The sequence below is a fragment of the Zootoca vivipara genome, chromosome 5, assembly GCF_963506605.1.
Source record: "Zootoca vivipara chromosome 5, rZooViv1.1, whole genome shotgun sequence".
In the NCBI taxonomy this organism is placed as follows: Eukaryota; Metazoa; Chordata; class Lepidosauria; order Squamata; family Lacertidae; genus Zootoca; species Zootoca vivipara.
In genome coordinates, this window is record NC_083280.1 from 74607476 (window position 1) to 74623002 (window position 15527).

General features: G+C 43.6%; 1 long non-coding RNA gene across 1 annotated transcript in view; it reads left to right on the forward strand.

The window, feature by feature from the left end:
- Positions 1-1077: 1077 nt before the first annotated feature.
- LOC132592170 (uncharacterized) overlaps positions 1078-15527 on the forward strand; it is a 104674-nt gene continuing 90224 nt past the window's right edge. The window contains exon 1 of the long non-coding RNA XR_009557631.1: positions 1078-1175. This is a non-coding gene — a long non-coding RNA (uncharacterized LOC132592170). The remainder of the gene's footprint in view (positions 1176-15527) is intronic.

Below are 15527 nucleotides of genomic sequence, written 5' to 3' on the forward strand. Positions count from 1 at the left end.
AATTCTAGAGTAGTAATAAAACTGAAATCCGATATGCTTCCTTGGAAGCAAGTGCCACTTAGCTCAGTGCTAAATGTTGTGATCTAGTGTGGTGTAGTGGTTAGAGTATTGGACTGGGACCTGGGAAATCAGGGTTCAAATCCTCACTCACTGTGAAATTTGCTGGGTGACCTTAACTCCACCTCTCTGCCAAGTCAAGAGGGCTGGTGTCAAAGAAAATATGCTTAGGCTTGAACTTTGTTAATGTGAACAATTCCTTATTTCTTTTTCCAGAAATTTAACATGTGGGACCAGGGCTGCCAGCATGAATAAAAGATTGGAGGGGCCCAGGTAAGCCCCACCCTGCATAATCAATCACATGATGCGGTGCATGCACACCATTTGAATGCAATGCCTGTCAACTCAAGTATTTTATGGGGGGGGGACCTCGGCCCTAGGAGTTGGCTCCTATGCATGGGACCCAAGCCTCCTTCTCTTGAAATTCACTTTATGCCCCCCCATCTCTCTGCCTGTTTTCTTCCCCCTCGGACCTTGCGCGGGTACTTTTGAAGTGGACTTTTGATAGGATGAAACTGAACCCGGACCACCTATCCCAGAGAACGGGTTGTTGGTGCCTTGCATCCAATAGTCCATCGCGAGACTATTTCACGAGTACGCCCAGCCACTGGCTCCTCCGCGCTCTTTTGTCAAAGCCAAAGAATCCTCCCCTTCGAGAGCGCTCCGCGCGCCGGTTGCCAGCCCACCTGGGCGAACCCTTCACCTGGGCGCCGCACGTGGCGTGGCCGGGCCCCGCCTCCCGGAGCTCTGGTGTGGGGGAGGGCGGAGCCAACGAGCTGGGAACTTGCGGCGGGTCTCTCTCTCTCTCTCCCCCCCCCCCCGCCTGCCTTCCCAGGCTCCTGCCTTAACCTGTTGGCGGCCCCTCGGGGGAGAGAGCGGCGCGCGCGCTGAGATAACTCGGCAGCGTGCTTGGAGAACTTCCCCGAGCGAAGTTGCGCGCAGCCCGTGAGGGAGCTGCAAAGCGAGACTGGGCTCCTGCTCGCCTCTCCTTTGCTCCACGGGAACAAGAGGTGTGTCTGGGCGAGAGAGCGAGCGAGCCTTGCAACATGGCCTCCTCCTCCTCCCCTTCTGCCTCCGCCGCCTTTTCTCCAGGCGGGGATGCCCGAGAACTGGACCAGGTGAGTCACCGGGCGGCCCTATCCCCCTCTCACCCCACCCGCCTGTTTCTTCGTGAACTTTCCCTCTTGTGCGGCTCTCTCTGTCTCTGTCTCTGTCTCTTGCCGCCTTCCGGAAAGAAAAGCTGAAGCGCAGTGACCTTTCCATGCTGCGCTCAGAGCAGCCGAGGGTGGACTCGAGGCGTTGGTCACACCTGAGGCGAGCGCGCTTCAGGCTACAATCCTGTCTGTAGCCGCGCGGAAGCCCACGAGCCTTGCTTCTGAGGAGAGACAGGACTGGCGCGTGTGAGGCGGTTCACACCCTCCTCATCCCGGGACTGAGTCCCGCCGTTCGCGGTGGCGGGTCCTGCTTCCCGTGGCGTGGAGTAAGCAGCGCGGGGAGGGAAGCGGGTTCTCATGTTTCCCCTACGTGAAAAAATCCTGCCGATAGCTTCAAACCAAGGAAACAAGGACTGGGATAGGATGATTTATTTATGCCTCACATTTTCCTCTGCGGGGCTCCAGGCGGCTTACAAACAAAAAGAAGAACCAGCTAAAAACATAAAAAACAGTCATTTTTTTTAAAGCAGTTCACCATTGATAGAATTAAAGCTATATAAAATCTAGTTTTGGCTTAGCCTTAGCAGGGACTACTTTCTTTTAATTAGTATCCATGTGCTGCACAAATAAAATTAAGAGCAAGAGTTAATGGCTTAACTGACAAGAGATCCAAATCTATGAGTGGTATTAAACTAAGTTTTGCTCAGAGTAAGCCCATTAATGAACATGGCTAAGCAAAGTCTGTTAATTTCAACAGGTCTATTCCGAGTAATACTCAACTGTGTTAAGCGGTCCAATTTCTTAAGAGTCTTGCTGGGTCAACCTAAAGTCCATTCAATCCCGAGTTTGTTTGTTTTGGAGCAGATTCTCTTCACTGTTAAGCAGATGCTAGGCTACCTACCAGAAAGAGGCTGGAGGTCCACATTGGCGGTCTATATTCTGTCAATCTCTGTGTTAGAAGTTTTGTGTTCTCTATAACATAATAGTGGATGTAGTTCTCTTTGAACCTGCTGGCTCTGTTTCATATGCAATCACACCTGTAGCTTCAGGTAAGCCTTGTCAACAGCATCACTTGCATGGAAGGTAAAGCTACTGATTGCTAACTGAAGAGAGCATGGTGGCAAATCCAATAAGAAGTTATTTGAAAGGAAATTAACGGTACTTTGATCTCAGTGGGACATGCTTTCAAATAAACTTGCATATGATGGGACTGAGAAACTCTCATTGCTATCTTGCTGGTGCTTGGATGCATAAGGAAGCTGAAATATTAGTGAAGGGGTTTCGTAAATGAAGCACGGATTTAACTTTGAATATCGTTCAGTAATTTGTGTGGAATGTGGTCCATGTTCTGTAGACCATGGTCACCATATCAGGAGGCCCTGTTAATGCTTCTGTGGTTTGTTTGACTGTCCCGACTGGGAGGCAAACTCCCACTAGAGGCAAACTCTAAAGACTGGGTTAGCACGCCTGTCAAGTGACTTCCCCATGTTGTGCCTTGAACTGAATCAGTTTCAGCTTTCAGGCAAGTCTTTCTGTTTGAGCTGAGAACATCCCTTGCACATTTCAGCACCCACAGTTGAGTCTTTGGGACAAAGAGAGGGATATGTGTCTATCTTTCCTTTTAGTGAGGCAAACCTCATGCACAGACCGCTTTGTGTGGCCTGGATATATTCCCATTGCTTTTGACCTGGGACTTGAAGGACCATCTTGCAAAAATACAGTGTAATACTGTAGAGGCATCCTTTGAATTACTTCAAACAGAATGATAATGAAGCAAGTTTTTAGTGTGTGGCATAGATGTGCACTAAGTGGGAAAATCTACTTCTTGGGAATTAGCAGTGAATAAATTTAAAGCTAAATGGACAAGATTTCTTGCACTGGTATTGGAAGCTCACTAGTTTAAACTATGTTTTGTATTAGTATTCCAAAGAAACCAGTCACCCTGCTCTACTTTTAGTGGGTATTGCTTGTGTACAACAAATTACTCAATACCTGGTAAAAGAATATAACAATGTTTTTGTTTCCAAGATGTACTTCTCCTACCTCTTCACTTCAGGTTGGCTATCAAACTTCATGATGTGGTTTGAGTCCATTATTGTACCCGGTATAAACAATGCATTTTTCTGGAACTAATCATAACTTTCCTTGAATTGTGGTTAAAGCTGCTCCCCACCTCCATCCTCAGTGCCAAAAGTTGGTTTAATAATTGTGGCATGTATATGCTACCATTTCAGAAAAGTAATCGATAACAGTATTTAAGATACTGTTAAGGTTTTAAATTTCAACACGCCCATCTTTGTTTTTCTCTTTCTCCACAAGAAATGATTGTAGCCTGAAAGAAAATGGGACAACATTGTTTCACTATATATCACTGCTTTTCTACTCCCTGCTATACAGAAAAGTGTCCACAGTCTTAAAACACATTAATCAATTGCAAGTCTGAACCACAATTACTACAAGTGAGAAACCCTTCCAGAATGGTGGTGACGCATATGTCAGAAGCGGGGATGACATTTCCTCATACAATTTGACATGAAGCTAATAAATACCCACAAAATACTTCTATTTGTCAAAGGTTGCAGTGTTATAGGGTCATAGGAATGAGTTTTCTGTCTGGCTTTAGTTTTTCCATTAGCATGATTCGTCTCATTTTACTGGATCCTTTTGAAGCTATCAGTTCTTCAGGTGTTTAGGGTTGTACCGCAATGCTTCACTCTGCTCTGTTCTTGGTGGTGTAAGTTAATTTGTGGGCATTGGCTGTGTGAGTATGCTCCTTTCACTCTTTGGTTGCTGATGGTTTTTCCCACGACGTCCCTCCTGTCATCGCGGTACATTTGACAGACATACTGACCAACAAATCAGATGCTCACACAGAAGTATGCCTTGCCCTCATGTAATAATTAGTGCAGGTGTCTGCCTCATTATTACAAAGAAGCAAAACCAGTGTTTCTTTTTAATGTTGAAAAGCTGCTTCATGGACAATTGGGCCAGTGGCTTCATCAACTTCTAGCCTATCAGTTGAAACAATAGGTTTCAACTGAGCTTGCTCTGTGGTAGGTTATATATATGACCAAAATAGTATGAAAGCATTTGCACAATGGCTTCAACCATAACAATGCATACTTCTGGATCAACCTTACTATTCCCCCTTCAATGATTTATTGGTTTTTTTATATAAAAAATTTGATAATTTATAGAAAAAAAAACATTTCCAAGTGGTATGCAGCATATTAAAAGTAGAACAACGTATAAAATACCAAAGAAAATGCACAAATCTGAAGGGCATACAAAATGAAAATGAAAGGCGATGTTGTTATTCCTCAAAGACTTGTCTGAATAAATGTTAACATGTGCCAATAACAAGAAGAAGAAGAAGAAGAAGAAGAAGAAGAAAAATCACATGCCACACCTGTCAGAAGGGAGAATGTGCCATAATGTGGGTGCCATCACAGTGAATGTGCTGCTCCAAGTCGTTGTCCGATGAACCTTGCAGGTGAGTGGCACCAGCAGGAAGGCCTTTACCAGTGACCTGGATAGGACGTATGGAAGAAGGCAGTTTCTTAAACAGGCAGGCTCTAAGTTGTTTAAAGCTTTGTATACAAACGACAAAATCTTGAGCTTTGTTTGGTAGCAAATTGTCAACCAGTTATGCCTTTAGTGAAACAATGGATTATATTTGTGAAGTTTAATCTAGCCCTACACATGGACTTGGGGGGCTGACCACGCCTCCACCACCTACCTGGGATGACCCATCCCATCAAGGGGACCTTCACACATAGAATCCTTTGTGTGTAGGTCAAAGTCAGATGGCAGACCCTTGGATTGTGTGGTGTTAGCCCATGTACATGGGATTGTACATACATAGGCTCCATTTGGATGGGGTATCCTGGTATAGATGGTAGAGGCAGGTGAGCATGCTGGCTGCACATATAAGGTTGGAGCAGAGTTCTGAAGTATTGTGCAAACCCAACTGATATATGGATATGTTACTATTACATTAGCTGATGGCCCCAGTAATGCAAAGGATCTGGCACTGGCCTATAATAATGCAAACATTTTCACATGATGCTTAAAAATGGCTTGCCATTGTAAAAAATAAATAAATTGCAATATAGCACATTTTTATTTCTCTTATGCAGTCTATAACAGGTTGACAAAAACGTTTGTTTCAAATAATGCTTTTTAAGAGTTGTGTGAAGCCATTATCCAGGAAATTTTTACCTATCCTTTGCCACCTTATGCTTACATAACTCAGTTCTTCTTCAACTATCATTGAAATACCACTGTCTTTTGGTCTAGTGTGTGCTGAAACCCATTTAATATATCTTACGGTTCATTTTGCATAAGGTCTCATTTTATTAGGTTGTTCTACTGCTAGACAAGCTACTGTTGAATAGTTCTTGCTTTTTGAACTGTTCTGTAATTACACGATTTGGGTCTCAAGGGTAAGACACAAAATATAATGTACTTATACAGTGCTTGTGGTGCTAAAAAAAATTGCCATTAAGAAGAAGAAAGAAAAGATTTGGATATGTGATAAAGCATATTGTGTTGGCTTGTTGCCCAGAAGCTCTAGGGTGTCTTTCAGTTGAAACTGTAAGATTAGCTATGAATTCAATCAGCGACAAATGAATTTTACTTTCAGTTTCTTTAAAATCGCTATAATATCCCATGTGTATGGGGGGGCGTAGTTGCAGCCATTTGCTAATGTATAAATTAACACGGGATGCGGGTGGCGCTATGGTCCAAACCACTGAGCCTAGGGCTTGCCAATCGGAAGGTCGGCAGTTCGAATCCCCGCAACGGGGTGAGCTCCCGTTGCTCAGTCTCAGCTCCTGCCCACCTAGCAGTTCGAAAGCACATCCTGGGAGCCTGGGAGTTTAAATGTGGCTATTGATACAATGGACGTCTTAGAAACTTGCCTAAATCCAAATGTCATTGGTAGAATGACAGTGGAGCCCTACAATACCAGTAGTACAGGTACACAGCAGTGTGGTTGTGTTTGAAGAACAATTTGTGGTGTAAGGACACAAATAGTATGATGCATTTTGAATAGGATCTATCTGCCTTGTAGAAATTAGTGGGGAAGCTCCTGTTTGTTCCAATACATTGCTGGAGCCACTGAATCAAAGTACCTGCTGCTCTTTATTATCTAAATGACATATAAATTGGTAAAGCCCCTCCAAGTTAAGCAACTTAACCAGGGATCATGATTTTGATCCTCTCGCTTCAAAAGTCCCAAGACTACAAGAACCCAGTTATAGCTGTATAATTTGAAAGATCCATTTAAGACACTGAAAAAAATGGTTCCTGGTCAGAGTATATCCAGTTAAATCTACTCTAAGTGTGAGTTAGTTGGATATTACCCATTTACACACCTGCAATTTTCATCATAGCACCCACCATTCCATTTGAGTGAATTCTTGTGTGTAGCTTGGGTTTATTATTGCATCTTTTCAAATATCAGGTCCAGTCGTGTCGTGTCCGACTCTGGGGTTGTGGTGCTCATCTCGCTCTATAGGCCGAGGGAGCCGGCGTTTGTCCGCAGACAGCAGCGTGTGGCCAGCATGACAAAGCTGCTTCTGGCGAACCAGAGCAGCGCACGGAAATGCCGTTTACCTTCCCGCCGGAGCGGTACCTATTTATCTACTTGCACTTTGACATGCTTTCGAACTGCTAGGTTGGCAGGAGCTGGGACCGAGCAACGGGAGCTCACCCCGTTGCAGGGATTCGAACTGCCGACCTTCTGATCAGCAAGCCCTAGACTCTGTGGTTTAACCCATAGCGCCACCTGGGTCCCTTAATTTCCACATAAAAAGATACAAAAAATTAATGTCAATAACAGCAGCAAAAACTCCTGACAAAACTTTCCACAAAATACCTCACTCCCTACAGTCCTTAGGAAGCCTGTCAGGCCCCACCTTAGGCCAGGTGGAGAGAGGCAGGAGCAGGACCATCAGGCTCTCAGCCTTTTTCTGACTGTGACCCCCTTCCAACCTTATTTCCTTCCTGTACCCCCCATGGATGTAGCCAAGGGGGGCAGAGGGGCAGGGGAGCAGCTGGCCCTACATAAGCAAAAATCAATAAATATCTGAGGCTCTGCCCCCAGCCACTCTGGACAGCTTTCCCCAGCCACTCTGGGCGGCTTACAACATGTATAAAACCACAACAAAACACCAAACATTAAGAAACAGAATGCCCTATACAGGCAACAAACCAACCAACAAATCAATAGAAACCAATAATAACAATAATAAGAGTTTAGACTCATACCCAATTTAATATAACCGCCAACCCCAACTAAACATTTAACCAACCCCAACCTGAGAAAAACAAAACATAGGAACCAAAATTTGAACCATTTAAAACATTGTAAAACATTTTAGCCAGTTGCCCCAACCCAAGAGTTGTTTCAGCAATTTCCCTCTGGCCTCCCAGGAGCCTCTTTTATCTGTTCAAGTTGAGTCTGGGCCCCGCCCTCTAGGCCAGGTGGAAATGGGTCTTGCAGCAGTGAGGGGTCTTCCTTCCAACACTCGCAGCAGCAGCAATGTCCCTTCAGCCTCCCAAGAGCCTTTTAGGTGCAGGTAAATTCTGCATCTAGACTAGGATAAGTTTTGCACGTGGTGGGGGTGGTTCCCCATGGAGAAACTTGCAAATATGCAACCATCCCCCTTGTATATGCAAATCATACAACCCATGGAAAGCTGCACCATATGATTCTGCAACATGTATAAGTTGCATAGGTTGGCTTTCAGAACAAACAAACTGAGAGCAAGGATGAATGAATTGGTAGAAACATGAGATGATAAGAGTGGACTGTTTCAGGCTGTAGGGAAGAGTTTAAAAAACAACATTACCAAAATTAAAAACAAAATCATAAAACATATACAGTCCTTATGTACAGATAATCACTAGTACAAACTATTATTTGGTACTATGGGCAGTACCGAGGACTTGAAGTTTCCATAGGATTGAATGAGTTAAACTGGGAGCAAATCTGAGTGCCCCCCCTTTGGACCATCTAAACTGGACGACAGAGGACGAGATGGTTGGACAGTGTTCTCGAAGCTACGAACATGAGTTTGACCAAACTGCGGGAGGCAGTGCAAGACAGGAGTGCCTGGCGTGCTATGGGCCATGGGGTCACGAAGAGTCGGACACGACTAAACGACTAAACAACAACAACAAAGTGTGCACATAATTTCATTTAGAGTATTGTACTCACTATTCAATATGCACTGTGGACCATATTTAATTGAACAGTATGGGACACAATGCTAATCCGTAGTTTAGCATAACATTAATGAAACTGCTACAACAACAAAACTGGAATTCAAGAGTTGATCCTCACATTGCTTCTCCAGTGGCAATGGACATGAGTGAAACTCTCCTGTAGGAATAAGACCTTGTATCCCTTCCTCTGGCATAGACATGAGGAAAGGGAAAGCCATATTCACGTGGTAGGTATGTGTTAGAGCAGGCATGTCAAACCTGCGGCCCTCCAGATGTTTTGGACTACAATTCCCATCTTCCCCAACCACTGGTCCTTCTAGCTAGGGATCATGGGAGTTGTAGGCCAAAACATCTGGAGGGCCGCAGGTTTGACATGCCTGTGTTAGAGTAAGCCAATTCTGGGTTTGGGTGTTCAGATTAGTCTGATTAGCTTTTGGTTTTGGGCCCCATGTTGGCAATGCTCTCAGCTGAAAATGAACAGAACTGCTTCATGTGCCTTAATGAACAAGTGTCACTATTGTTATCTGTCACTTGGATGGAGATGACCAGGTGGTGGAAGGCAGTGGAAGGACCCACAAAGGAAGGATGGTGGTCCAAAGTGCAGGAAGTAGCCCTCTCAGAACACTTGAGTCATCCCAGTAAAGTAATTACTGGTAGAAGCGTATCTAAACATGGTACGTTTGGCATTGTATGCTTGCCAATTCGCAGCTTTATTAACAAAAAATTACAGCTCCTATCAGCTCCCAATGACCCACACCATGCCATGGAGGGGATATCTCTTGGCCAGCTAATTATACTATTGATATGGTCATTGCACACTCTGTAAATTCCATTTGTACCTAAGCTGGAAGTGATATGATGCCTTTGCCTGTGAGTTATCATCAGAAATGGCATGTTTTTGTTGTTCGTTTTCTTAACATTTTGAAAACTTTGATTTTTTTTTTAAAGGAAGAAAGTAATGCCAAGAGTCTTGTGTGACCATGATAAAAAGGAGAGTGGGGCAGGGGAGATAAATCATACCTTCCTGTTTTAAAGGCCTGTACAACTCATTGATTAAATGAAGATGATGCGCAATCTTTTTTAAAGAGAGCCTGAAAGTGCGAGCTAAAATAAGAATTAGGAGGTTATTAAATTATTTTCAACTAAGTAATGTTATGCTTCTGTAACTTTCTTAATTAACAGGAGAATCAAAGCAATCCCCTCTTTCAAGATACGCACAGTTTTGCATTTTAAGTGTATGCAGAACATTTTTCCTCCTTAATTTTTCGAAAGATATCTTTTGTTCTGGTCTAGTGTGTCTTTGGAGTCAAATCTTGAATGACTTTAATAGGGAGATTCACGAGAGAATATACAGCTGCTTGTTTTGCAAAGGGAGGGAGGGCAAATAAATTTTGCATTTCTAGCTAGAAACCCCCTTTAGATTTGAAGAGGTGGGTTGAGTGTTGCAGCTAAGGCTAATTGAAAACAGATGAGGGAGAGGCACAGCACATTTTCTAGGACTCAACAAGGGGCTGCACAACTTTGCTTGCTGTGCCTTGGGAGCTGAGCTTTGCTGTGAAGGGAGCTGCTGAACTAAGTGCCAATGTGCATGTAGAGAAGAGGGTGAGCAAACTGAGGTAGAGAGTGAAGAGGCTTAAAATGTTGAATATGCTGTTTAGAGTTTGATCATAGTCACAGTTTTGCTTTTTAATCTGGGATGATGCAATAAGAAATAGAGGTGCACACTTGTACAGATCTCCCCATCCATAATCTTGCCCCAAGCGATTCCCAAACTTAAGGCTGATTCATATAGCAAGGTGGTGATGAAATAAGGCAGCCACAAACCGACTGGTTTGGTAGTGAGCATAAGAATCGTGGAAGTTACTAGCAATATATTCTGAGGGGTTGGGTAACTTGGTTCACTGTAGCTTTCTGTATCTTAACACAAAGGCACATAATGAACTGTGAAAGGCACTGTAGCTAACACCATAATGGCAACACACACACACACACACACACACACACACACACACACACACCGCTTATTGCCAAAACTGCCCTGTGTGGTAGCTTAGGCTGAAAGACAATGGATGGCTCAAAGTGAACATGGGTCTTCGCAGTTCTAGCTTGATAGTTGTCAGAGGTTCTTGCGGCTACTCTTGAGTAACGGCACTCCACACCTGCTTGTCTTTAAGGTGTTTTTATTGTGCATTCTATTTACAGTGCAAAGAGTCTGGAAAACATGTCTGCTTAGTTTGAGTCAGAACCTCACAATGGCTTCTTTCTGTTTCGCGCCCAACATAACAGCTTGGGAACCCCAAAGCGCCTCCCTCTCGTCCTACGGGGTGCCGTGTGCCTCAATTCAGGTGTGCAGGGGGGGAGGGCCGTCCTTCTGACTGCTCTCCCATCATTTCCTCCCCAGCTGCCTCTCTCTCTACTCGGTGTTGAGGCTCTTTGATGCTGCTAGAGCCTCGTCCCTCCCTCTCTGCTTCCTGACTCCTGTAATCTGATCCGCTACTGGACTTACTGCTCTGAGAGGAACTCAACCTGATGAGGGGGGGGGGCTGTTCCCTATAGGCCCTCCTCCTTACAATAGTCAATAACTACTGGTACTGCACCACACCAGCTCTAATTTCAGAAGTAGGGTATTCTGTAGTTCAGTCTATATCTCTTAGTATTGTGTATAACCATTGAAGCACCATTAGCAAGGCTCCTCATATCTTAACCTTGGGATATTACCTGGGAATTCCACAAATTACCCTTTGTTTTGCAAATTTAATGAACACATTGCATGCCCTTAGGGCTAGAATATCTTTATACATTAAGCAGACTTATTTAATGTGCATTAAAAATTTATGGGCTGCCCCTCCCTTTTTTTGCCACAGAGGCCTTCAAAGTGGCTGATAGTTTCAATAGTAATAAAACTGCTCATTAAAAGCAATTTACGGAAAAACGAATGCAACAGCAGTAATTGTATTTCGTTTGCAGAAGAGAAGGCCCAGACTTCTGAAGGTCTCATTGAACAAGAAGGTGCTCACTGGTCTTCTAAATATCATGTAAAAGCTGTTTGTGGAACAGACTCCCTTGGGAGGTTGTGGACTCTCCTTTCTTGGAGGTTTTAAAGCAGAGTTTGGATGGCCATCTGTCATGGATGCTTTAGCTGGGATTTCTGCATTGCAGGGGGTTGGAGTAGATGACCCTTGGGGTCTCTACATTTCTATGTACATGGTTCTATGTGCTGACACTGGAAAAGCCCTTTTTTAATAGTAAAGGATAACTTTGCCTCAGACAGTATCTCATCAGTAGGATATTAACTTGCAGAGTGTAGCTGTTCCACATTCTCTGCAGCCTGCACAAGGCAGTCTTCAGGAACAGTTGCCTGTGGAGTGTTACAGTAGTCAAACTGAGAAGTAACCAGAGGAAACATGATGAAGTATGTTAATGGAAAGTAGTCTCCCCCCCCCCTTAGGTATGCATATGGTGTGCCATATTTATGTATCTAATGTATATTCATGTGGCTGAGTTTATTCAATAGACACTTTAAGAGTCAGTAGGTAGGTGTGTGTCCTTTTTAACCTCCATTCCCAGCAGCTCGTAAGACATAGCTGCCAAGTTTTCCCTTTTCTCATGAGGAAGCCTATTCAGCATAAGAGAATTTCCCTTAAAAAAAGGGATAACTTGGCAGCTATGTCGTAAGAACATTTGACCATACTTACTAAAGTCAATCGAAGCACTAATAGGAAACTAAGGGAAGTCACATGACTTCCTGGCAGACAAAGTAAACTTGGGACACCTGCGGCTGTTGTCATCCCATTGCTTGCTCACCACTTCAGCAAGTGCATAGATGAATTTGGCACTCGAGCATGACAGCCATGAAAAGCTTTCTGTCTGAAAGACATAGAGAACGGATTGGAAAATGGTTAAACTTCAGGCTGCTATATTGGATGACTAGAGGTCCCCACCCCCACATTTGCTCTTGTATTATCTAAGATTATGACTTTCCTTTTGTTCTTGCTATGGCACCTGCCTGCTGCTGATGTAAGTGCAATAAGCTCGGCTGCACTGTTCACTAGGTACTTTGATCAGAGCATATGTCATGAATTACTGTAAAAGGTACTGGAGGTTTGGATTGAAAAGCATTGAAGGTTTTGCACTCTGTACTGGAAACCAAAACCTCTTTTTTAAAAAACAAAACAAAAAACATTGGTGTTTTTATTCATAAAATTTCAAGAACACCTCTACATATTTGGTACAATAGGTCATCAGTATTATAATAATTTCAAAGTAAGTTGCCCTGTGTTGGATTTTCCTGTGCCAGAATAGGTGTGCATTTGAGCATGCTTTTCTCTGTTGTTCAGAACTGTTTACTAGTATATGAGATGCAAATACCCACAAGAGCTAACTAGGCTTAAAATAAGGATAGGCTCATACAGCCTGCTGTGTTTTGGTGACGGCTCCATTTTTATCTGGTTAAATCTAGAAATGCAGTAAGCCAAATGACCCATGAAAATGAAATCCTTTACTGCTAAATGGAGAGGAAACAAATGCATTTCAAAACTTACAATCCTGTGCGTATCTACTCAGATGTAAGTCCCATTGTGTTTAGTGAGACTTATTCCAGGCAAATCTATGGCAGCTCTTGTCAAAAGCAGCACAGCCAGGCAATATTTGACCCTGGATTTAATGGTCTTAGATGTCTTGTGTGTGTGTTCTGTTGTGAAGCACACAATTAACATTTCTCTCCCCCCCTTCAAACAATTTCATGCTTTACAGCTGCTTCTACATCCCTGATATGTTAGATCAAAAAAAAAGTTTATCAACCCTGAAAAAGGAGCATATTGAGCACATAGTCTTGCATTTTAAACTCTGATCATACCACCATTATGACTAAGAGAACAAAATTGAGTTTGTGTTTGCTGCCTTAATGTTGGTGGACACACCCCTGACCTGCTGACCCTCCCAGTATGTTTCCGAGCACAATGCTGACCTTTAAAGCCCTAAATGGCCTCGGTCCAGTATACCTGAAGGAGCGTCTCCACCCCCATTGTTCTACCCGGACACTGAGGTTCAGTACCGAGGGCCTTCTGGCGGTTCCCTCGTTGCGAGAAGCCAAGTTGCAGGGAACCAGGCAGAGGGCCTTCTCGATAGTGGCGCCCGCCCTCCCATAAGATGTCAAAGAGAAAAACAGCTACCAGATTTTTAGAAGACATCTGAAGGCAGCCCTGTTTAGGGAAGCTTTTAATGTTTGATCGACATTCTGGGCAGCTTCCAACACATATAAAAACACAAGAAAACACCAAACGTTAAAAACTTCCCTGTACCAATAGAGATTCGGCATGCACTTTCTGTTTCAACTTCTAAATGCCTGCTGAAGATTTTTCCACTCCGTCAGACTCCTGCAGGCAATGAAGACAATACCTTTCCATAATAATTAGCTGATTTCTGGTTTTAAAATTTTACATGCTTTCATGTAAAACTGTTGTAAACCATACTGTTGTTTTTTGTTTTTAAAAAAGAATAGTTGTATATAAATACAGTACTTGTAATAAATAATAAACAAATACACTTTGAACAAGCACCATTTTGCTGTAAAAACAAGATGATCTAATATTTTAAAGTTTAAAAAAATACAAAGAGCATCTGTAACCATGTACACGCTTGGCTGGCTATAACATCTTTTAAAACTGAGAAGAAAGGATGCTGTGGTGATCAGCATCACCCGCAGTTGTCTCCCTCCATGTCTATAATGGCCCAAGTGTTGGCCAAAAATGGTTCCTCTCTTCCTTCCTTTTTTACAATTCGCAGAGTGTTTCGGGCAAGACTGAAGCACCTATGAAACTTGGAGGAGAAAGGGAAAGAGAATTTTCTCCAAAATATTTGGAGAATGAATAGGGCAAAAGCTGACATTTGCTTCAACCATGCGAGGTGGCAGAGGGATTTTTTCCTTTTTCCTTTCAAAACAAATGCCCAGCACCACTCAGAAGCAGTACAAAGCCCTCTCTGTCTCCATAGCTGCAACTTCCTAATGGGCATGGAGTGACACAATGCAATGTGATGTTGTGTTCCTTCCATGCTACCCCAGGAAGTGTCTACTGGCTGCTTCTCATTGGCCCATATTCTAAAGTGGCTTTGGAGCAACACAACATGATGTTTTAAAGTACAGCAGAAGAAAGAACAGATCCCTCTACCACCACATATATTTAAGGTAAGCAGTGTCCCTGTCCAAACATTTAAGAGCAAATGATTTCCTCTGCTCCCTGTGAGAGATAGCAAGAATGTTGCACCCTGTTTTTGCATGTGTGATACTTTGTGAAAACAGGTGGATTTAAGCCTGTCTGGGTGGATGAACAAAATTTCCTTCAGGTGGAATGAAAAGAGAGAAGAAAAGAGGTTGCTGGTTTGGTGCCCTGGCTGCAGGTGGAGAGGGTACCTGATTTTTGTACAGGCTTAACCTAACAAGCTAGAGGGACACGGGTGGCGCTGTGGTCTAAACCACTGAGCCTAGGGCTTGCTGATCGGAAAGTCAGTGGTTCGAATCTTCACAACGGGATCAGCTCCCGTTGCTCGGTCCCAGCTCCTGCCAACCTAGCAGTTGGAAAGCACATCAAATGGCAAGTAGATAAATAGGTACTGCTCCAGCGGGAAGGTAAACAGCGTTTCCATGCGCTGCTCTGGTTTCACCAGAAGCGGCTTAGTCATGCTGGCCACATGACCCGGAAAAACTGTCTGCAGACAAATGTCAGCTCTCTTGGCCAGTAAAACTAGATGAGAGCCACAACCCCCAGAGTCGTTCGCGACTGGACTTAACTGTCAGGGATCCCTTTACCTTTACCTTTTTAACCTGACAAGCTAGTCCATCCTAAATAAAACCTGATAGCTTTCATTGGCTCCTGCCAAAGGGCATTATAGCCACAGACAGTCCTTACCTTAAAAATACACTGTGAGGGAAACAGGCCAGTGAAGCTAACCACTATACCACACAAACTCTGCTTTTTGTTAGCTGATGCTTGTTTGAAATAGTTTTTTGAAGATTAGATATACCGTAGATAGTTTTGACACCTACAGAAGGCACCACAGAATTCCATTTTAAATGCATATCTTCCA